Source organism: Nycticebus coucang, chromosome 15, assembly GCF_027406575.1.
Source record: "Nycticebus coucang isolate mNycCou1 chromosome 15, mNycCou1.pri, whole genome shotgun sequence".
Lineage (NCBI taxonomy): Eukaryota > Metazoa > Chordata > Mammalia > Primates > Lorisidae > Nycticebus > Nycticebus coucang.
The window spans coordinates 36,017,610-36,043,114 of NC_069794.1; the positions used below are offsets into that span (position 1 = coordinate 36,017,610).

A 25,505-nucleotide genomic window follows, 5' to 3' on the forward strand; every position below is an offset into this window, starting at 1 on the left:
GTTGAAAAAGTTATTTGGGAATTCTGCGAATACAGTGACAATATAGTTTATAATCTCTCCAAATCCCTACCCCTCATAAAAACAGACTGAATATAAAGAATAAGGGCCCATGCAGTGGCTCATGCCTGTTATCCTAGTACTCTGGGAGGCCAAGGTAGGTTGCTTGAGCTCAGGAGATAGAGACCAGCCTGAGCAAAAGTGAGATCCTATCTCTACTAAAAATAGGAAAACTGAGGCAAGATGGCTTGAGTCCAAGAGTTCGAGGTTGCTGTGAGGTTATGATGGTTCTACAGCACTCAACTCAGTGTGACAAAGTGAGACTCTGTCTCAAAAAAGTAAAAAATAAATAAATAATTAAGAATTGGGGAAAAAAGTGATCAGTCCCAATCAGCTACATCAAAACTCAGCAACATGATATCACATGAACAAGCAAGTGTGTGGAGACAAGTCAACTAAAGGACTGATCTTGTACCAGCATCTTTGCAGGAAGAAAAAAAAACAGAATATCTGACAGACCCTAACATGAAACCCCACACGGCCAACAGCTACTCTATCATTTGCAGGCTGATTTGAGAAGAGAAGCTGAAATTTGGAATGTTTCTGAAGGATTCAATTTGTGATTGAGTACAATGTTTACCAGACTTTTTGAAGAGTTTGAACTCTCAAAATAATCATTCAGATTTCTCTCTTAGAAAGTTTCCCAATCAGAAAAAGCTGTTGGGAGGAAAATCTGAGATGACTGGGATTATACAGGCAAATCAATGAAACAGTCCAGAAAATTGAGTTAAAGGAACACCACCAGAAAATCTCAGAAAGTAAGAGGCCATACTTTTGAATACTTCATGAAAATCACCAAAGAGTACTATAAAACTTTTTAAAAAGTCACAGCAACCTACCTCTTCCTCTTAAAAGTGTTAGAAAAATAATTTCTTAGAAAATTCAGTAAAATAAAAGCTTTTATAATAAAATCCCATACAAAATAAGACAAAAGCATACTAGTAAGGTTGTAAATTTTAAAGCTTAGTACCAATGAAAATATCTAAGAACAGAAGAGAAAATTTAGAATGAGTCTCAGTTATATATCAATTTAGTATACAATAAAAGCAGAATCTCAAATTAGTGAGAAAAACATCCTTAAGAAAATATGATGGGAAAACATATGCCTAGATAAATTTTAAATGAGTCAGAAATTCAATTGTAGAACTGAAACCATCTATACCCATACCAGAAGGAAGCCGGGGTAGATTCCTTTATATGCCTGGTGTGAACAAATATTTCACAGTTTGACACGAAATTCAGATAATCAGGAAAATACATGTGATAATACAATTTAAAAAAAATACATGACAAAAGAAAAATAAGCAAAATAAAAAATGGTGTTCTTAGGAAAATATTTGCAATACATATCACATACAAAGCATGAATATTGTTACTGCATAAAGAGCTTCTAAACATGCAAAAAAAACCCACCAACTACTTTATAGAAAACTGAGCTAGAGAAATGAACTCACAGTTCTCAGTAAAAGAAATATAGCGGGATGTTAACTGCACAACCTTGCTTATAAAAAGAAAAATGTGGCTTAAAACTACACTGATACCATTTTTCATAATATATTGGCAAATGGCCAAAATTTTGACAACATATTCTCTTGGAAAGGCTGTAGGGGAACTGGCAGTCTCCTAGATTGTTGATGGGAATGCAGACGATACATAACACATGGAGGGAAATTTGGCAATATCTATGAAAATTGAAAATGCACTTAACCTTCAACCCAGAAATTTTACTTCCAGGAATTTATCTCAGAAATACACCAGAAATGTTCAAATAGAGATATGTACAAGGTACCTCTGCACCATATACACATATAGTTATCACAAGACTATTGTTAACAGCTAAAGACTGGAGACAAACTAAATGTCCATCACTAGAGGAATGATTGAATAAACTCATGTATATCCACACCATGGAGAATCACTTACCTGTGAAAAAGCATTAAGAATGGTCATATCCTTTTATGAAGTAACCTCTAGGATGTATTGTTAAGTGAAAAAGAAGGTAGATAAAAGCGTGTCAGCACTTAAATGCTTATCTAACAAAGGAAGATATACACATTTATATAACACATTCACACACAACCATATGTCTCTGTGTGTGTGTGCTCATAGTTATATTTTAAAAGCAAAGGATAAGCCATACAATTAAGAAAAAAAAAAAGTTGACCTCTTTAGCACAGAGTAATTAATTAAACAGTAAAGAAGATAAGGAGAAAAACTAGATTTCTGGCAGTAGGCTTTGTTCATGATCTTTGCTAGCATAACCATATATATATACCCAATCTAAATCTATCCATAGCTGTTGTTTAGGGCCTTGACAGTAGAGACTGTTTATATCCATTTGAAGTACAATACTTTTGTTGATCAATTTTCTTTGTGTGTTAACATGAATAGTATGTCCATTTAAGGGTGTACTTATATGTGTAAGGGTCAGCTGTAATGATTTTAGAATGAACACTCAAAACGCATTCATAGAATGATTATGGTCTAATGTCTTTGGAAAATGATGCGTCAGCACTGAGAAAAGAAACAGAAGATTGAAGGATTTTCTGGAAGTCCTAAAGATTTTCCTGAAGGACTAAGAAAGTTATCTGTAAGTAGGAGAAGTACGGCGCAGTGATGAGTGAGACTCTAGGAATGCTTGCCAAGCGTCAGCCAGAATACTTCCACTTCGTTGTACATTTTTGGATTCCATATAAGATTTTCATATGATACTATGCACCTTTATATTAATCTAAATTTTTTAAAATTTTTCTTTATAGAACAGGATCTAGAGCTCATAAGACAGTTTCAAACTATCGAATTGGAAAAGAAATTAGCATTATGTGTCACACATTAAATCTATATAAGATTAGATACTTTTATTTAATGTGGACTGTAATAAAATACAAATAGAATTAAGTTTTGAAAAAGGAAAACTTTTAGAATTCCCAGCTAAAGAGTAAGAGTAGAAATATGCTCATGCCAAATGTCAATACAGATGTCACTGGACCTGAAATTGGCTCTGATCTTCCTAGATGTCAAAATAAACCAGATAAGTTGCATATCTCTTATTTGCAGAAATAAAGAAGGCAAATTATTCGACAAAGGATGCAAAGTATTTTCTAGTACTATATTCTGAAAGAAATATGTTGGAAAGTAAGCTCTATTTATCAGCTCAACTATAGTCCCGAGAATGCCCTTCAGCTACAAGTAATGGAAAACCAACTCACACTAGCTTAAACAATAAGGCTGACCTTGAAAAAAAAACATTTCCAGAAGCCTAGCAGACCTTTCTTAATGTCCTGGGCCAAATGGAGATATGCCTGCTTAGACCACTAAGTCCCTAGAAGAGAATGAAAAGTCAGCCACCCTAGTATTTGTGTACTCCATGGAATAGAGCTGAATATTTTAACAAAACTAATTTCTGTTAAAAAGGGGGAAGACATGATGAATGCTGTCTTGGGCAAACCCTAAGGACTGTTAATGATGATGTAATGGGAAATATACTCATCCTCAACTTTACTACAGTCCCCAAGTGGATTCTATGAAACCATTTCTTATTTGTCTTTGTTGGAAATCAGGGGCTCATATGACAAGACATCTCAGTCAAGGATAATGAGATTCAAATATGTAGCCTGGTTATTTAACTTTATTCAAGTGGGATTGAACTGAAAATGCCTACATGAGTAAATTGAGAGCATTTCCTTTTGACTACAGTCTTCCAACCCAAATGAAACTGAAGACCAGTAAACTACTGGAATCCTATAAGTTTATCCAAGAAGTTAGGAAACAAAAGATGAGAGAGACAGACGGAGCTACCATGCTACAAGACCTATGAAAATAAAGGGCAGGCTTCCGTGCAATGTTGTACACAACCCTGCCTAATAGCACTTTTTAATTGTATTGATAAATACTTACCAATACTAGGTACTAGATAGAAAATTATCATAGGTTGCCTCTAATGATGAGAAATATGGCTGCTAATATTCTGTAATGATAGATCCATAAGCATGAAAAACAGGCAAAAAGAGGGTAGAGCTATCAATCAATCATGACATTTTGTAGCCAAGGGGAAGACCACCTTACTTCCTTACAGAACTAGACTGCTGGATTTCCTAGAGGGAAAACTGGGTTTTACCTAAGAACGCCTTTTAGAAATAATGCTTGCCAGAGACCATATACTTCAACACTAGGAAATAGCACAGTGTGTTTTTTCTTGGATCATTTTCAAAGGATGTGTTACCATAATGGCACCACAGCCATAAGTAATCTCGATAACATCCTTGTGGAGAATTGTAGCTAAACATCATAGCCACCAAAGTCAAAGCCAGGATAGCTTATTGACCCAATCTATTTACCATCTGGGTAACCAAATAAATAAATTTTCTAAATATGCAGATTTACTTAAAAGCAACCCATGAAACATTAGGAAATATCTGGTGCAGACTGTGCTTTTAGTATTCTTACAGTTACACCGTGCATTTCTGTGACAGCAGTTACATACTGGAATCATTTGTCTCTTTAGGCCACGCTTATTTCAAGCTGTTCAAGCTGTCATCACTTACTAGAAGTGCCTATACACAAAGTTTATCGAAAAAAGGAATCAGATCATTAAGTTATAATTTTAAAAAGAAAGGGGGGGTCAACTGGATTAACACTTGAAATTATTTTGGAATAACTAGGAATCTCTGTTAACCTCCTGCATCTTGGCCCATAGCCATTTTCCTGTCCACAGAATCAATGACAAGTGAAAAGTTAATGAAAGCTACCAAGAGACTTACATTGTTGAATTGTTCAGGATTGTATTCAGCTGCCTGTTACTGAAATCTGACAAACAATGGCTCAGACAAGTCAGGATTTTTTTTTTTAATCTCACATAACAAGAAATAACATTGAAAACCATTTAGAACAGATACACAAGGACCCAGGCTACTTCTACACAGAATATAGACAGGCTGTTATACTTCCAGGCATTACATCCATGCCTAATGAAAGAAAAAGATGCAGTGGCAAAATCTTGCACTAATTTAATGTGGACGTATATATACCTCACAATCATACTTATAAACTAATTTACCAGAAGCCCCAGTTTTCTGTGAAGGCCTCCATTTATATCACATTGGCTAGATTCAAAAAAAAAAAAAACATGACCCTGCCACCCGTTAGCTTTAGGTGATCTAAAGAGAGGAGTATCTTAAATGTAATACATTGTTTCCCTCCGAAAATTAGAATTGTGTTAATAAAAGTAGGAGAGGAATCGGTATTGATTAGGCAATTAGAAATATCTGCCTCAATATTCTTAGATGATTTCTCTATAATATTAGAATGGGGCTAACTATTAAAAATTCTACAAAAACCAAACCTAAAACCTACTTCCTTTCCACATTGTATGTTGGACTAAAAAGGTATCTACTTATTCACTCAAGAACTGTTATTGCATGCAAATTCTGACCAAGTACTATATTAGAAGTTAATGCCAAAAATGAGACCACATCTGCCTGCAAAGAGCTTAAAATCTGGTGGGTGAGAAAGACTTTGGCAAAAGAAAATGGCAAAGAAGGCTGTGTATAGTGCCTAGTAATAACAACTGAAAATACGACGAGTTCCACCTGGGGAGATTAGAAAGCAGAGTGTTGGGAATGACTGCACACCTGAGTTAGTCATGGAGCAGTATCTTGAAAGGAAGTAGGCATCTGCTTGGGGGATTTGCAAAATCACATACCTATAGACAAGTCTCTATAGTACTACAGGACTCGACCAAACAAATTTCTTTTGTTGCACAAAGTTGTGAGGGAATATAAAAATGAAACTCTAAAGTAGAAAGAAAAAACATTTGTGTAATGTAGTCAATCATCAAAAGAAACTTTTTTGAAGATCAAAATCATATTAATTCCCAAACTTGTTGCTTAAATGAAAGCCTTGAGAATCTTAGATCTTTAAATGCGCCTGAGAATTAAAATAAAAAGGCCACATTATTTTCCCTTATTGCAGTGATGGAATAGCAGAGCATTAGCATGGAACAGGAGGTTCCCACGCTGCTAGCCTGGGGGCAAAGTACAGTGTGTAATTCCATAGTTCATCTCTTCTAGCTATATTGCTAAATCCATCACGTCCTCTGGCTTCAAAGGCCAACACTGTCTCTATGGAGTACCTCACACAGCATTAACATTCCTGTTTTCTTGGTTCCAGATTGTTTTAGTGGCTGACTCAGTTCCCATTAAAATGTTTTTGGGGGGGGCGGCGCCTGTGGCTCAAGGAGTAGGGCGCCCGTCCCATATGCCGGAGGTGGCGGGTTCAAACCTAGCCCCGGCCGAAAACCAAAAAAATAAAAATAAAAAAAAAAGTGAGACTCTGTCTCTACAAAAAAAAAAAAAAAAAAAAAAAATGTTTTTGGGGGACTTCTTGAATATCTAGGTAAATCATTTCTTTTGTTCTTTCTGCACAACCATATTTATTTTGGCTGCCATTATAACTTCTAGTGATCAACCTAGTCTTTTTTTTTTTTTTTTAATCATTAGGGTACTGGCAAAAAAAGAACTCATCCTGAAAGTTTCTAACAAAGAGAGAATAAAGGCTCTACTTACAGGAGGGGTGAGCAGAATTAAAACAATGATAAGGGATGGTGAGGTTTCCAGGAACCAGCAGAGTGGGATGCTGTGGCTATACCTAGGGCTGAAAGGAAAAGGAATGGAATGGCATTTCCAGGGATCTGTAAGAAAGGAAACTTGGAGGAGAAGTCCCCAGAGCAGGAGCTATGAGCATGGAGGGAGACAGCTACACCAAAGTCATGGCGCAGAGAATGGAAGGACAAAGGGGAAGAAATGCCTTAACTTTAGTCTCTTCCCTCTCCCATCGTCTTGATTTTTTTCCTTTGATCATACCCCAGGAAAAACCAGGCAGGCAGCTTCCAGGCACAGAGCAGGGAAGTGGGGAAAACATCCCTGCTGGGTGGCAGGCCAATTCAGAATAACCAGATAATCACCCTGCACTTTTTTACTTCGGTTTTCATCAAACTAAAAATAATTTAAAATAAAACCAGTTTATCTTTAAATTGGTTTTTCACATTCCAGAAATATCCAAATAACAGATGATAAATTACACTTTTTCTTCTGGTTAGGATCAGGTGTCCTGGAGCTTGTGAACTGCAATAATGGGGGAAATATAGTGATATTTGTTGAAATCTTTTTATAAAGAGTTTGGGGAGGGGGGCTGGGTTGGAATTATGGTTTTATACTTATTAGCTTATTATGAAGTTACTTTGCTTCTATAAAAATTAATACAAGTTGCTTTACTTCTATGGACAGTTGTCCCATTTAACACATGAGATAAATTCATAGAGTAATCAAGAAGATAAATAATTTATCTTCTTAAGCCATTATCGCAATTACTAGTACATTGTAAGCCCTTTGTAGATATGAACTATTATCTTTAGAAAGTATAAACATGGCTATTTTAACTATATAGCTTTGGATATAGTAAGAATACCTACATTTTAAATTGTGAGAATTAAAGGAATAAATAAATGTAAAGTATGCAAGGAAAAAAAGCCAAAGGCTATTGTTGTTATTACTTAAAATCATGCTTGAAGAATGTATTCATTGAAAATTTTTTTTAAAGTTCATAGCACATCATTATGTTTTTAAAAGTAGGAGATAAAAGAACATGAATAGTATGGTCTTGTTTTTGAAAAAAAATTGAGGTGCTGTGTTACCCAGTGGAGAAGTTCAAATTATTTTAGCAAAATAACCACATTTAAAAATTACCAGCCATTAATAGCAGAATCAGCACACCACTACTATGGACTATGACTCTCTTTTGGAAAAGAAATCAGAATAGCCATTTAATTTTATTCATTATAGAAAATGACCCTCATCCTGGACTAGTCCACAGATCTTGAGAAGTTGCCCGTGGGGGATTCTCTGTTATAAACTCTGGTTGCTGGCTTTCAGAGCAAGGATGTCTTGGGCTCATTTAATTATCCATATTGGCATCATAATTCTCCTGTGATGTAAAATCTGCCTTGAGCCTTGGTTGTGACAAGAGGCATTCTGTGTATCTTTTGAGGTGAGACAGACTGGAAGAAGGTGGTGCAGAATTAAGAACCATGTGAAGACAAGAACAAGAGCTCTAAGGAGCTCTACAATGAAAGAAGGAAAAGCCTCCTAAAGTTGAAGAAATTCAGTCCTTTTCCAGCTTAAAATATTTATATTTTATGACTGAATGTGTACATTAAGTTAAAAAAAATGTTAATTCAATGTAAATAATTTATTACTGGGTTGATGTGATATGTAAACATTTTAGAAACAAAAAGATTGGCAGTCAGACATTAACATAAGAACATCTAGAATAAAACACCAGCAATTCTGAATTGCTGAAGACATTGAAATAATTTTGCAGAACAATATGTAGATGAAAAAAGAGTGTGAACGATAAGGCAAGGAATGTTTCATGCTAAGAACTGTATTTATTAATTATATTTAAATGACTGCCTGTTTTTTTAAATCTTCTCTGTCACCACTTTTCTTCAGACATAATCATGGCTTGCTAGGACCTCCTAAAACCCTTCAATGGCTTCCATTCACACTTTGAATTAAACTGGAACTTCATGCCCTGACTATGAACACCCAACCTATCCCTGCTCCCATGTAACTTGAAAATCCAGCTGCAAATTTCCTGCTCACTCTGGTCTGGTACTCTTGAATATGAGAAATTTAGCCCCACCTCAGGGACTTTTCACTTGTTCTTTCTTCCTATTCTGGTCTCAGTCCAGATGTCACCTTTTCAGAGAGGCTCTCCCTGACCATCATTTTTTTTTTTTTTTTTATTGTTGGGGATTCATCAAGGGTACAATAAGCAAGGTTACACTGATTGCAATTGTTAGGTAAAGTCCCTCTTGCAATCATGTCTTGCCCCCATAAAGTGTGACACACACCAAGGCCCCACCCCCCTCCCTCCTTCCCTCTTTCTGTTCCCCCCCATAACCATAATTGTCATTAATTGTCCTCATATCAAAATTGAGTACATAGGATTCATGCTTCTCCATTCTTGTGATGCTTTACTAAGAATAATGTCTTCCACGTCCATCCAGGTTAATACGAAGGATGTAAAGTCTCCATTTTTTAATGGCTGAATAGTATTCCATGGTATACATATACCACAGCTTGTTAATCCATTCCTGGGTTGGTGGACATTTAGGCTGTTTCCACATTTTGGCAATAGTCCTTTAATCATTTACTCTCTCTGTGTTTCAGATCATCAAATGAAACTCTATCTTTTATTTCTTTTCCTGCTCTTGGCCCTGCCTTGCTGGCCCAGAGAGCATCCTTGGTAGCTAAGAAACCCTGCTGACATGAGGAGTTGAAAAAACTAGTGTAGACTGGACAGCTTCCCACCCCCAACCTGTCCTCCCCACCATCCAAATCCAGGTCTGCTAGACCACAGCTTAAGGACCCTGCCTCATCTGTATTCTATTTGTTTTTAGAGGTATTATCTGACCGAAAATTAGCAAACAGACTCTTGAACAGTTCTGTGGTTTTCAGTGCTCTTTGTGTTTGTCCCCGTCCCTCTCCTTAAACACACAAGGAAAATATACTGAAGTATGGTAAATATATTTAAAAGACAAGGGATAATGTAAAACAGGAGAGGGTATTACTTTTAAAAAGAAACCAAGAGGTGATATTAAATGTAAAAAATAGGAAAATAAACAGAACTCAGTGACAGAGTACCATGTAGGATGATTCCATGAACAAAGCAAATTGGAAAGCTGCAGCATTATATTGAGAGGGGAAAGGAAAAGAGACAGAAAGTAAAAAGAGCTATAAGAAGACAAAAATAGAATTGCCAAATCTGAAAAGTAATAGTCCTAGAGTACAGTAAAAGAACACATACTAGAATGAAATATTTCAAGAAGTTCCCACATTCAAGAAAGACAAAAGGCCTCAGATTGAAAGTGCTCACAGTGCCAAGAAAAAAAAAAGAATCACACACTCAGATACAACATACTAATACTTAAAAATATCAAAGAGAAAACTTAACAAGGAATAGATTATCTAAAAAGAGCACAAATCATACTATTATACTGGCATTATACATTTCAGCACCAGTACTAGATTAAAAGGGAAGTGCAATATGATTTTAGAATAAAATAACTTTGAAACTAGGATTTGATATGCAACCAAATTATCATTTAAATGGAGGGTATAATAAAAATATATTCTAGCAAATGTCTTCAAAAGATTTGCCACATAATAACCTACTTTAAAAATGCTCTTAGAGGAGGAGGGCAGAGCAAGATGGCAGCCGAGTAACAGCTTCCTTGCATCTGGGCACCGTGAGTCTGGTGAGATAGGACTCCAGGCATCTCTGGCTGGTGGGAACCCGCCTATCATCACTCCTATGAGGATACAGGGAGTCAGCAAGAGACTTCTGGACCCCAAGAGGAGGACTAAAACAGTGGAAACCCGGCAAGTGGTCGGGTGTGTTCAATCCGTCTAAACCCACCCACAACTGTAAGTTCAGTAGCAGCGAGACTGCAAACCAGAAAGGCCTTACCTGTGAACTGTTTTGATGTCCTTGGACTTGGCACTGAGTTGAACTGCCCTGGGGAGGGCCTGAGTGGGAGTGCAGAGAACTTTGGCCGTTGTCTAGGGCCCCAGTCTGGGCCGCTGAGCCAGACGGAGCTAATAGTGTTTGGCGGTGGGTCACACGGAACCATTGCCAGTGATCTGCCCCGGCAAGCTCCGCCCTCAGGGTCGCAGAGCTAGAAATGGGTGGAAGCTTGTAACCCAGCAACCAAGTAGCCTAAGGGTGGGGTCTGAGCCGCCTTGCAGCCCTAACCCTCAGGGGCAGAGTGAGACCGGTTTTGGCACACTGGGTAAGTGGATAGCCACTTCAGCAGTGATTCCAGTGAGAAAGCTGGGAAAGTTTCTGCTCAGCAAGTTTACAAGTTCAAAGTGCCTTTTAAGTGGGCTGAAGAGAGATTTAGGGTGTCTACCTGCTGGGGTTTGAGAAATCAACAGCCTCCAGTCATATCAGAACTGTGACTAACATCTCATACCCCAGAAGACCACGTATTGCCCAGACAATATTCAATAACATACACAAACTGCTTTGTTTTTGGTTCTGTATGTTTTCTTTTTTTGTTGTTTGGTTGTTTTTTTTGTTTGTTCGTTTGTTTTGACTTGTTGATGTTCTTTTGTTTTTTAATTTCAATCTTTTCCATACAGATCCCTTTTTCTTTCTCAATTTTTCTAGTTTAATTATAATTTCCCATTGCCGCCTTTTTTAATAACTACAACTTCATTTTTGCTAGTGTTTCTACTGCTATCATTTGGTTTTTCACCCAATTGTATCCCTGTAAAGTTTTCTGTTTGCTTGTTTTGGTTTGATTTATAGCATTTTTGTCTTTCCTCTCTACTTGGTGGAGGTGGGGTACTGTGTCTGATCAGGTTAGCAAAGAGCTGCTGACCTCAAGGGAACGACCCAACTGGGCACCCCCAGAAGGTGGGGTTTTTTAAGGTTGTGTCAAAGTACCCTACTGTACACCTATATTGCCCTGTCTCCCTCTTTCTGTACCTCTCTTCTTTTTGTGAATATTCCTTATCCCCACCCCCTCTCCTTTCTCTATCTTTCTTTTTTTTCTTATCACTCGGTCCTCCTTTCTTTCATCCCTTTTTTGCTCCTCAACCTTCTCACCCTTCTGGTCCTGTAACCCTTAGTCCACAGGCACAAGAACTTAAAGAGCAAGAGGAAGTGAAAGGAAAATTAGGGCAAGGAAACAGATAAAAGAAATCACTCATGAGGAAGAATCAGCAGAAAACTCCAGGCAACATGAAGAACCAGTCCAGAACAACCCCGCCAAGGGACCATGAGGTAGCTACTGCAGAGGGTTCCACCTACACAGAAATGTTAGGAATGACAGAAAGGGAATTTAGAATACACATGTTGAAAACAATGAAAGAAATGATGGAAACAATGAAGGAAACTGCTAATAAAGTGGAAAATAACCAAAAGGAAATCCAAAAACAGAATCAAATCAGAGATGAACGATATGAAGAATATCAAAAGGATATAGCAGAGCTGAAGGAAATGAAACAGTCAATCAGGGAACTTAAAGATGCAATGGAAAGTATCAGCAACAGGTTAGACGATGCAGAAGAAAGAATTTCAGAGGTAGAAGACAAAGTTTTTGAGATAACTCAGATAGTAAAAGAGGCGGAAAAGAAGAGAGAGAAAGCAGAACGTTCCCTGTCAGAATTATGGGACTTTATGAAGCGTTCCAACATACGAGTTATAGGAATTCCAGAAGGGGAAGAAGAATGCCCCAGAAGAATGGAAGCCATACTAGAGAATATTATAAAAGAAAATTTCCAAAACATCACCAAAGATTCTGACACACTGCTTTCAGAGGGCTATTGGACCCCAGGTCGCCTCAACTCTAACCGAGCTTCTCCAAGACACATTGTGATGAACCTGTCCAAAGTCAAGACAAAAGAAAAGATTCTGCAAGCTGCCAGGAGTAAGCGCCACATGACCTACAGGGGCAAATCCATCAGAGTGACCGCAGACTTCTCTAATGAAACTTTCCAAGCAAGAAGACAATGGTCATCTACCTTTAATCTACTTAAACAGAACAATTTTCAGCCCAGAATTCTGTACCCTGCTAAGCTAAGCTTCAAAATTGACAGAGAAATCAAATCATTTACGGATATACAAACATTGAGGAAATTCGCCACAACAAGACCGGCTCTACAGGAAATACTTCAACTTGTTCTGCACACTGACCACCACAATGGATCAGCAGCAAAGTAAGAACTCAGAAATCAAAGGACAGAACCTAACCTCCACACTGATGCAAAACATAAAACTAAGCAATGGACTCTCACCAAATAAGACGAATAGAATACTACCACACTTATCAATTATCTCCATAAATGTTAATGGCTTGAGTTCCCCAATGAAGAGACGTAGATTGGATGACTGGATTAAAAAACACAAGCCATCCATTTGCTGTCTACAAGAAACACACCTGGCTTCAAAAGACAAATTAAAGCTCTGAGTCAAGGGTTGGAAGACAATTTTTCAGGCAAATGGAATTCAGAAGAAAAGAGGAGTTGCAATCTTATTTTCAGATACATGTGGATTTAAAGCAACTAAAGTCAAAAAAGACAAAGATGGTCACTTTATATTGGTCAAGGGAAAACTACAACAAGAAGACATTTCAATTCTAAATATTTATGCACCCAATTTAAATGCTCCCAGATTCTTTTTTTTTTTTTTTTTTTTTTTTTGTAGAGACAGAGTCTCACTGTACCGCCCTCAGGTAGAGTCCCGTGGCATCACACGGCTCACAGCAACCTCCAACCCCTGGGCTCAAGCGATTCTCCTGCCTCAGCCTCCCGAGTAGCTGGGACTACAGGCGCCCGCCACAACGCCCGGCTATTTTTTGGTTGCAGTATTGGCCGGGGCTGAGGTTTGAACCCGCCACCCTCGGCATATGGGGCCGGCGCCCTACTCACTGAGCCACAGGCACCGCCCAATGCTCCCAGATTCTTGAAGCAGACCTTACTCAGTCTGAGCAATATGATATCTGATAATACCATCATAAGAGGGGACTTTAACACACCTCTTACAGAGCTGGACAGATCCTCTAAACAGAAATTAAACAAAGATATAAGAGATTTAAATGAGACCCTAGAACAACTATGCTTGATAGACGCATATAGAACACTCCACCACAAAGACAAAGAATATACGTTCTTCTCATCACCCCATGGAACATTCTCCAAAATTGATCATATCCGGGGACACAAAACAAATATCAACAGAATCAAAAGAATTGAAATTTTACCTTGTATCTTTTCAGACCATAAGCCACTAAAGGTGGAACTCAACTCTAACAAAAATGCTCGACCCAACCCAAAGGCATGGAAATTAAACAATCTTCTGTTGAATAACAGATGGGTGTAGGAAGAAATAAAACAGGAAATCATTAACTTCCTTGAGCATAACAACGATGAAGACACAAGCCACCAAAACCTGTGGGATACTGCAAAAGCAGTTTTGAGAGGAAAATTCATCGCTTTAGATGCCTACATTCGAAAAACAGAAAGAGAGCACATCAACAATCTCACAAGAGATCTTACAGAATTGGAAAAAGAAGAACAATCTAAGCCTAAACTCAGTAGAAGAAAAGAAATATCCAAAATCAAATCAGAGATCAATGAAATTGAAAACAAAAGAATCATTCAGAAAATTAATGAAACAAGCAGTTGGTTTTTTGAAAAAATAAATAAAATAGATGAACCATTGGCCAGACTAACGAGGAATAGAAAAGTAAAATCTCTAGTAACCTCAATCAGAAATGATAAAGGGGAAATAACAACTGATCCCACAGAGATACAAGAGATCATCTCTGAATACTACCAGAAACTCTATGCCCAGAAATTTGACAATGTGAAGGAAACGGATCAATATTTGGAATCACACCCTCTCCCTAGACTCAGCCAGGAAGAAATAGAGCTCCTGAACAGACCAATTTCAAGCACTGAGATCAAAGAAACAATAAAAAAGCTCCCAACTAAAAAATGCCCTGGTCCAGACGGCTTCACTCCAGAATTGTATCAAACCTTCAAGGAAGAGCTTATTCCTGTACTGCAGAAATTATTCCAAAAAACTGAGGAAGAAGGAATCTTCCCCAACACATTCTATGAAGCAAACATCACCCTGATAACAAAACTAGGAACAGACCCAAACAAAAAGGAGAATTTCAGACCAATCTCACTCATGAATATAGATGGAAAAATTCTCAACAAAATCCTAGCCAATAGACTACAGCTTATCATCAAAAAAGTCATTCATCATGATCAAGTAGGCTTCATCCCAGGGATGCAAGGCTGGTTTAACATACGCAAGTCTATAAACGTTATCCACCATATTAACAGAGGCAAAAATAAAGATCACATGATCCTCTCAATAGATGCAGAAAAAGCATTTGATAAAATCCAGCATCCTTTTCTAATTAGAACACTGAAGAGTATAGGCCTAGGTGGCACATTTCTAAAACTGATTGAAGCTATCTATGACAAACCCACAGCCAATATTTTACTGAATGGAGTAAAACTGAAAGCTTTTCCTCTTAGAACTGGAACCAGACAAGGTTGTCCTCTGTCACCTTTACTATTCAACATAGTGCTGGAAGTTCTAGCCAATACAATTAGGCAAGACAAGGAAATAAAGGGAATCCAAATGGGCGCAGAGGAGGTCAAACTCTCCCTCTTTGCTGACGACATGATCTTATACTTAGAGAACCCCAAAGACTCAACCACAAGACTCCTAGAAGTCATCAAAAAATACAGTAATGTTTCAGGATATAAAATCAATGTCCACAAGTCAGTAGCCTTTGTATACACCAATAACAGTCAAGATGAGAAGCTAATTAAGGACACAACTCCCTTCACCATAGTTTCAAAGAAAATGAAATACCTAGGAATATACCTGACGAAGGAGGTGAAGGACCTCTATAAAGAAAACTATGAACTCCTCAGAAAGGAAATAGCAGAGGATATTAACAAATGGAAGAACATACCATGCTCATGGATGGGAAGAATCAACATTGTTAAAATGTCTATACTTCCCAAAGCAATCTACCTATTCAATGCCATTCCTATCAAAGTACCTACATCGTACTTTCAAGATTTGGAAAAAATGATTCTGCGTTTTGTATGGAATCGGAAAAACCCCGTATAGCTAAGGCAGTTCTTAGTAACAAAAATAAAGCTGGGGCATCAGCATACCAGATTTTAGTCTGTACTACAAAGCCATAGTGCTCAAGACAGCATGGTACTGGCACAAAAACAGAGACATAGACACTTGGAATCGAATCGAACACCAAGAAATGAAACTAACATCTTACAACCACCTAATCTTCGATAAACCAAACAAGAACTTACCTTGGGGGAAGGACTCCCTATTCAATAAATGGTGTTGGGAGAACTGGATGTCTACATGTAAAAGACTGAAACTGGACCCACAGCTTTCCCCACTCACAAAAATTGACTCAAGATGGATAAAGGGTGCTCGCTTTGGCAGCACATATACTAAAATTGGAATGATACAGAGAAGATTAGCATGGCCCCTGCGCAAGGATGACACGCAAATTCGTGAAGCGTTCCATATTTAAAAAAAAAAAAAAAAAGATGGATAAAGGACTTAAGTTTAAGGCATGAAACAATAAAAATCCTCAAAGAAAGCATAGGAAAAACACTGGAAGATATTGGCCTGGGGGAAGACTTCATGAAGAAGACTGCCATGGCAATTGCAACAACAACAAAAATAAACAAATGGGACTTCATTAAGCTGAAAAGCTTCTGTACAGCTAAGGAGACAATAACCAAAGCAAAGAGACAACCCACACAATGGGAAAGGATATTTGCATATTTTCAATCAGACAAAAGCTTGATAACCAGGATCTATAGAGAACTCAAATTAATCCACATGAAAAAAGCCAACAATCCCTTATATCAAAGGGCAAGAGACATGAATAGAACTTTCTCTAAAGATGACAGACGAATGGCTAACAAACATATGAAAAAATGTTCATCATCTCTATATATTAGAGAAATGCAAATCAAAACATCCCTGAGATATCATCTAACCCCAGTGAGAATGGCCCACATCACAAAATCTCAAAACTGCAGATGCTGGCGTGGATGTGGAGAGAAGGGAACACTTTTACACTGCTGGTGGGACTGCAAACTGGTTCAACCTTTCTGGAAGGAAGTATGGAGAAACCTCAAAGCACTCAACCTAGACCTCCCATTCGATCCTGCAATCCCATTACTGGGCATCTACCCAGAAGGAAAGAAATCCTTTTATCATAAGGACACTTGTACTAGACTGTTTATTGCAGCTCAATTTACCGTTGCCAAAATGTGGAAACAGCCTAAATGCCCACCAACCCAGGAATGGATTAACAAGCTGTGGTATATGTATACCATGGAATACTATTCAGCCATTAAAAAAAATGGAGACTTTACATCCTTCGTATTAACCTGGATGGAAGTGGAAGACATTATTCTTGGTAAAGCATCACAAGAATGGAGAAGCATGAATCCTATGTACTCAATCTTGATATGAGGACAATTAATGACAATTAAGGTTATGGGGGGGGAGCAGAAAGAGGAATGGAGGGAGGGGGGGCCTTAGTGTGTGTCACACTTTATGGGGGCAAGACAAGATTGCAAGAGGGACTTTATCTAACAATTGTAATCAGTGTAACTGGCTTATTGTACCCTCAATGAATCCCCAACAATAAAAAAAAAAAAAATGCTCTTAGAGGAAATAATAAAGTAAGGAGGGTAATAAGTACTGGATTTTGTTCTAAAGTGTATAGGAGGAAAGGACGATGAAATAATATCAAATTCCATGTCAACATTAGTGCTGTCCAAGGAAGCTGAGGGGAAAAAAGGTAATAGACATTCTTAAAATTCAGAATCAAAATTCGCGACATGGGATAAACAGAAACCAAATGGATATAGGAATATGCTAAAATACACGTTTAATGGATGGAGATGTATATGCATTCAGATATTTAAAGAATTAACATGTATGAATAAATGTGAATGATGTGAATAATGTGAATGTGAGGCTTAAGCTAAGGACCATTGCCATGAAAACAAAATATAATTTTAAACCATGTAAAAAAACAACAGGCAGAATTTCAGGGACAAATTGATGTGTCTTTAATTAAAAATTTGCATTTTGACATACCTTTCTTCAAAATCCCTAGATCAAGCATTCAAAATATAAATAGCAAAATCAAAGACCTGGACAAATCGATTAATAAGCCAGGTTACTGAATAACATGAAACTGTATAATCAAGAAACAGAGAACATACTTATTTTATGTACACACATAGAAAACAAAAAGTTCACAGATTGAACCACAGGAAGGCTTCATTTTATTCCAAGAGATCAGTGTCATGTAAGCTGTGTTCTCTGACTATAATATTGAAAATTAATAACAAAAATGATATGCTAATAAAAATGTTATTATAGAAACCTAGATAACACTTTACTTAATTGTCATTGGGTTGAGAAAAAAATTACAAAGGAAACTTACAAATACTTAGAATTAAATATCAATAAAAACACTTAAAGAGGGCAGCGCCTGTGGCTCAAGGAGTAGGGCACCGGTCCCATATGCCAGAGGTGGCGGGTTCAAACCTAGCCCCGGCCAAAATAAAAAAAAAAACACTTAAAGACAAAAACTGAGACAAAAATTGTAGTAAAGCAATAATTAGAACAAAAGTTCAACTCCAAATGAATTTATCAGTAAACAGAAAAAAAAAATTGAAATTGTGCAGAAAAGAAAACTCAAGGAATAAAGATTTTAAAAAAAGAAAGAGGAGAGCAAGACTAACAAAATAGAGAATAAACAACAAAATAAAATGAAGAAATTCAGTAACTCATCCTTGGGAATTTTACCAACATAAACTTCTGGGAAAAGTGATGAAAAGTAAATGAAAATGCAAATAAAGTAGAGAATAAAATGGTGAAATAAGAAAATTAGTGAGAGAATAATATAAATAATTATATTTTGAAATATAGATCCGATGGATAAATTACTATAAAAATAAAAACCAAAATTGAAGCATGAAAAAATAGAAAAATTGTATAAAGCAATAAGCATTAAATAAGTCAAATGATAGACAAAGATATTTCACCCATTAAAAGTTTTAAATCCTTATTACTTTACAAGTAATTTTTTTCATCATTTAAGGAATACTTAACTTTTATTATATATATAGGATGTTATATTTAAAAGGACAAGAAAAAAATTTAGAGTTGCCTTACTAATTTTGTGAGTCTACTGAAATCTTAATACCAAAACCAGATAAGGAAAATTAAAGAAAATAAAATTATAAACCCAGTTTCCTTATAAATGTAAATGCAAATGAGTTAAACAAAACTGCAATTTTATAAGAAAAATTCAAAATATGTTATGATCAAGATTAATTATTATAAAAATTTAAGGATAGTTCAACAGCACAAATTTTAAAAATTTAATTTGCCATAATGATGACTAAAGGAAAAAAAATATTTATCATAAGGAATACAGAAAATTTATATAATAACATTCAATATCAATTTATGAATTTAAAAGAAAATCTATGGAAAATTTGAAATAACATCAAATTCCTAACTTAGTAAAAGCTAACAAAAACTTGCTACAAATATTATTTTGAATAAAAAAAATAATGAAGGCTAAGCAGGGGTGGGGAACCTGAAGGGTTAAGGCCTTCAGTACAGCTTCAGCACAGCTTTTTGACTGAATCCAAATTTTACAGAACAAATCTTTTGATTTTTATTAATCCATTCTTTTCATCTTTTACACATGTATTTTGTTTTTGAAATCAATATATTTAAAATACCAAATAATAAAATAAATTCTGATGAAATAATCCTCGCAGATTGACCAGCACAATGAGAACATTATTAATCCTTAAGGGCGAAACTGATGGCTGCCATGCTCATGCTTTAGTTCTAACTTCCCTCCCTGAACTGGCCCCACTACCACATGAAGCTGATCGGAGAGAGTGTATGGGGTTGAGTGTGCCAGTCTGTTACCAGCTTTTGACAATGGTGCACTTGTGCTTCTGTTAGAAATAGAATTTGTAAATAGTTAACAGCTCAACAATATTTTTTTAATTCTGTGTGTTCAACAGCTCATCATGTCAAAGAAGACCAAGAAAACTCTGAATAAAAAAAAACAACAGTTTTTAATGAGGATTGAGAATTGCATTATCTTCTTTCTGCTAAAGATAATTTGCTTACTTTCTAATACTGCAATATCAACATTAAAGAAATGCAATGCTCATCAGCATTATAACACTCATCAGTAACGCAAATATTTTAAATCAGAGGGAGAGGTACAAAAGGTTGTATTGTAAAAATTAAAAAGATGAACAGCAAAAGCAAAGACAATTTTCTCAAGCAGCAGTAAAACCTGCAAATAATGCCACCAAAGCAACTTATAAAGAAGCTTATAAGTTGCCATTCAGTGATGTAGAAATTGTGGAAGAATGAATCGTCAAAGTTGTAGAATGCTTAGACCCGGATAACAATTCAAAGTGCAAACAACTGCCTCTTTCAAGGAGAACTATAACTGATAGACAGCTTGAATCAGCCTTCAACTTAACAGTAACTTCATACAACACTTCAAAAGGAAGCTACGAGGTCAGACAATTAAGTCTGTGAACTCATCCTAGAAAAAGTGCTACATACCTCATTGCTGAATGTCACTACAGTCATCTTTGAAGCACTCCCCTTGGGTAGCTATGCACCAAGGCCAATACCTAGGCACCCTTTTTCTAGTATAAGTTTGTCATCAGATCCTGTACAACAACAGCTCTGATGGCTATTCTGGACAAAGAGTTCCAAAATTGCTTTAAAGGGTGGACTAGGCCCTGGTGTCAGTGCATAGCTTTCAAGGGGAGTACTTTGAAGGTGACTATAGTGATACTCAACAATGAGTTATGTAGCACATTTCCTAGGAGGAGTTCACAAACTTAATTGTCTGACCTCATATATACTATTCCATTGCTTAGGATGAATCTACTGATGCTACTTGACTAGGTGCAGGCTTTATACTTCATTTAGATCATAAAGGAAGACTTTCCTTGCTACAAGGAGTTACTCACTTTGGGCACTCTTTCAAACAGAATGAGAAAATACACATCTTCAACAAATGTGGAAAAGTTGGAGTAAATTTTGTAGTGAGTGTATGTAGAGATGGTGCACCTTCCATGACAGGAAACCATAAAGGGTTTATGTCACAGATAAAAAAGTTTCAACAGATCCAGATGCTCTCATTTCTTTACATAGTATCTTGTATCAGCAAAATCTCTGTGCTAGAGCTACTATTTTAATTGACACTTTGCCATAAGTTCTAAGTATCACCAACTAAATATTCTTTCAAATCCAACATGCATGCTCTGTTTTGTAACATGCTGAAGTTGAACCATGAGGTATTCAGTGTGGATTTCCCTATCGTTCTAAAAATGCATTGGCAATCACAGGAATAGTTGTTAGCCAAAATTTTATCTCTGAGGGAACAGATAGTTAAATTTTATGAAGCACAGAATCAGCAATGTGAACTATTGAAAGCAGATATCTATAAGAATACTGCATTTCTGTGTGATATCATGTCACATTAACAACTTGAATATTTCCTCACAAGGTAAAACTAAGTCTATATGTGGCAAATGATCAAAGCATTGTAAAAAAGACTTTTTTCTAAATATTTCTTCAAAAGGAAATTTTGGCAGACCATTTTCTCAAGTTAGCAAGGGTCATTGGTGAACATGATAATATGTGTACATATATGCAAATCAATCATTTGAAGAATACATAGCTCTTGTGGACATATTAACTGGAAAATACAATGAAAGTTTCACTGACTTTGAGAATCATGACATCACATTGAAATTAGTGTTTTAGCCCCACCTAGTTGATATCACCAAGGCTCCTGAAGAACTACAGATGAAACTGGATGAGCTCTCAGTAGCTGACACTTTAAAGTCATTGATACTAAGAAAGATCCAATTGAAAATATGAAAAAACATGTGAGTAGCCTTTGGCAACATTCTCGAAAAAATGCTTTCTTGGTTTTCAACCACTTAACTGCTGCAAATCTACATTATCCTACCTAACCCCAATCAAGTCAAAAATGACTGATACCATCTAGAGCAGCAGTTCTCAACCTGTGGGTCATGACCCACAGGAACTGTATTAAAGGGTTACAGCATTAGGAAGGTTGAAAACCACTGATCTAGAGGATGATAATGTGAACCTCTATGCTGCAAACAAAAATTCAAGCGTTTTCCAAGAAAATGCAGACACAACAAAATCACTAACAGGTTAGTTAATTTTAAAGTTAACAAATACTTTTCATTTTCTGAAATTATTAATTACATAGTGGTTGAACTTTTACAAGATAATTTACATTTTAAAGTATATCTAATCAAATTTTCTTGAAAGCAGCCTTATTTGATTATAGCTAAATTAATGTAGCCTTCCAACATGAACAGGCTCCCTATGTCCAGTCTTGGTAAGACAAGAATATCTCTTTCAAAGGCACCCATGTGGAAGACTTCCTCCTTGGGTCTTTCCCTTTGCCAGAAGCTCTGGTGCTTTTTACTCCTTCTGTATTCCTTTCGGTCTAACAAAATCCTATCTTAATACTGGTGGGAAAAAAAGAATATCTCTTTTAGCAGTACTGTTAACATAATATTGGAGGTTCTGGTCAGCACTAAAAGAAAAAGAAAAAGAAAATAAATGATATGTAAGGAATGACATAAGCTGAAAAAAGTATATATAATCAATAAACTATTATAAATAATAGGAACACAGCAAAGTAGCTGAATACAAGATCAACCTCCAAAATATAAGAACATTTCTCTGTACCAGAAATAACAAATAGAAAATAGATATAAAAATACATCTTTTACAATAGCAAGAAAAAAGTATAATTAACTTAATACAAATGCACAAAATCTTATGATCCAGTAATCCCACAAGGAATTTATCCTAAATATAACTTCAAGTATAAGCATGTTTATCACAGCCTATCTTATGTTGACAGAAAGCCAAAATCAAGTAAAGTATTCTCCAATGGGGATTTGAAGATACCTATAGAATTCAAAACAGCATTAGAAGCCAACAGTGTGTGTACACCCACAATAGGGAAAAATATTAAAAGTGTAATGCTGAGCAAGAAAATAAGGAACAGAATGAAGTGTTTACTATATCATCTATGTAAACTTAAATGCTATATACTTTTTTGTTTTGCAAAAATAATACATAGGTGTGTTCAAGGAGTGAGTATGAGGAATGAAACCAAAAGGAGATAAAAATGTAAATAAAATACTGTCATAGGCAGCATAATGTTCAATATAATAGAACCACAAATATGAAGCCAGTAGATGATCTGATCTAATACATACCCACATAAGAGAAAAGCTCAAATCAATTCAAGGTGGGAGAGGGGAATGAGGGAGCAGGGAGGGGGATAGGGGTTGTGGTGTACGCCACATCTCTTGGTGCTGGGACACAATTATACAAGAAACTTTACCTAACAAATGCAATCAGTGTAACCCAGTTCTTTGTACCCTCAATGATACTGAAACAATTAAAAAAAAAAAAATGGACCAAGTATACAATGGTAGTCCCATAAGATTTTAATGCCTTATTTTTACTGTACCTTTTGTATGTTTAAATGTGCTTTGGTAACAGAAATACTTAACATTGTGTCACAATTGCCTACAGGATTGTAGCCCAACAGCAGCAGGTTATAACAAATAGCCTACATGTGTAGCAGGCTGTGCCATCTAGGCTGTGTAAGTATCCTGATGATGATCAGTCAAGGGAGGGAATCGGCGCCCTGGAGCCTCGCGGCCACCCTCAAAATCCAAGGAAGTTCAGTGGCTTTTCCAGATTCCCACGTTCAGGATGGATTTTTCTTCTGTGAGTTTGTGATCTAAATGCCAGAGTTAAGACACACAGCCAGTTTATGGAAGTACTAATGAAATAACAGCATCTGGATGTCCTGGGCTCCCACATCTGCTGGACCTCCAATGCTGCTCAGGTCTTAATCTCTGAGACACCACACCACACAACTTTCACACAACACTGTACCAAGAGGGCACCAGCAGTGGAACTTGCTGCAGACCTTTGAATAGCTCCACAGCCAGCTCTAGGGCCCTGCAGGAAGAGGCAGCTTTTGGCCCACCTGGACTTCCATAAGAGTTGCACCACGACCTGTGACTGGTGCCAGCGGGAACCTCAGTAAGAGCTACGGGGGACCCGCAACCAATGCCCACCAGACCTCTGTAAGAGCTGCACCACAACCCGCAACCCGTGCCTGCCCAAACTTCCATAGGAGTGGTGAGACCCGAGCCCGCAGGGCCTCCATAAGCCCTGACCAGGAAATCCGGGAGCCGGCAACCCTGTGTCCTCCTTCCTGTACCCTCCCTGCCTCCATGCCGCCCACTGGTCTGGCCAGGAATCTGGTAGCTGCATGCCCTCCAGAGCCCTCCCTGCCTCTGTGCAGAGCCCTTCTCCTGGCCAGAGACTGCTGGAGACTTGGGCCGTCTGTGCCAAAGTCACTGGGCGCCAGGCACTTCCAGAACCATGTGCACCACCCCCCACCCTGTTGTTGGATCCGGATGTGTCACATTCCGGAGCTGCTCCCACAACCAGAACTCTCTGGCTGGGGAAGCCCCAGAGGAGCTATGCAGGGTCACTCCCTACAAAGGTCCAGCAACAATAGAGTGATCCCGCTGGGGTCTAATCTTGGAGAGACACCTCCCCAACTCTGAGGATGGACAGAGGCAACAGTGAAAAACAATCATGAGGCGAAATCAATGGAAATACTCTGGCAATATGAATAACCAGAGTAGATCAACTCCCCCAAGGAACAATGGGGCAGACACAGCACAAGATCCCATGCACAAACAAATAGATGAGATGTCAGAAATCAAATTCAGAATCTGGACAGCAAATAAGATTGAATTAGAATTCCAAGCAGTAACCCAAAAGATGTCTCAAGAATTCAACAAATTCAAAGACCAAATGACCAAAGAATTTGACACATTGAGACAAAAGTTGCAGCCCTCAAAGATCTGAGAAACACAGTAGAATCCCTCACTAACAGAATGGAGCAAGCAGAAGAAAGGATTTCTGACACTGAAGACAAAGCTTTTGAACATTCCCAAACTCAAAGAGGAAGAAAAATGAAGGGCAAAAACGCATCACTCTCTCAGAGAGCTCTAGGATAATTCAAAGAAAACCAATATTCATCTTATAGGGATCCCCAAAAGCAATGAGGTGGCTTCACAAGGCACAGAGTCTCTTCTCCATGAGATTATGAAAGAGAATTTTTCAGACATGCCAAGATATTCTGAAATTCAGATAGAAGACAGTTTCAGAACTCCAGCACGACTCAACCTGAATAAGACATCCCCCAGACACATCATAATCAATTTCACTAAAGTTAATATGAAGGAGAAAATTCTGAAAGCAGCCAGACAGAAAACCATCACCTACATGGGGAAGAATATTAGAATAACTGCAGATCTCTCTGCTGAAACCTTTCAATCTAGAAGAGGATGGTCATCAACTTGTAATCTCCTAAAACAAAATAACTTTCAACCCAGGATCCTGTACCCAGCTAAACTGAGTTTCATTTATGATGGAGAAATTAAATACTTTAATGACATTCACATGTTGAAGAAATTTACCATAACTAAACCAGCTCTCCAGGATATTCTCAGACCTTCCTCCATAATGACCAACATAATCCTTTACCACAAAAGTAAACCAAGCCAGAAAATTTTGGTCAAATTCCAAATTCCACAGTCGCAAAAGGAGTCCACAGGACTCTCGAAAGGCTTATCAATATTCTCAAT

The 25,505-nt window shown here is 37.2% G+C and overlaps 1 non-coding gene across 1 annotated transcript; it reads left to right on the plus strand.

The window, feature by feature from the left end:
- The first annotated feature begins 16,109 nt into the window (after positions 1 to 16,109).
- LOC128567023 (U6 spliceosomal RNA) lies at positions 16,110 to 16,216 on the plus strand. The gene has a single exon (XR_008374699.1). It is a non-coding gene; the product is annotated as a U6 spliceosomal RNA (small nuclear RNA).
- The last annotated feature ends 9,289 nt before the right edge of the window (positions 16,217 to 25,505 follow it).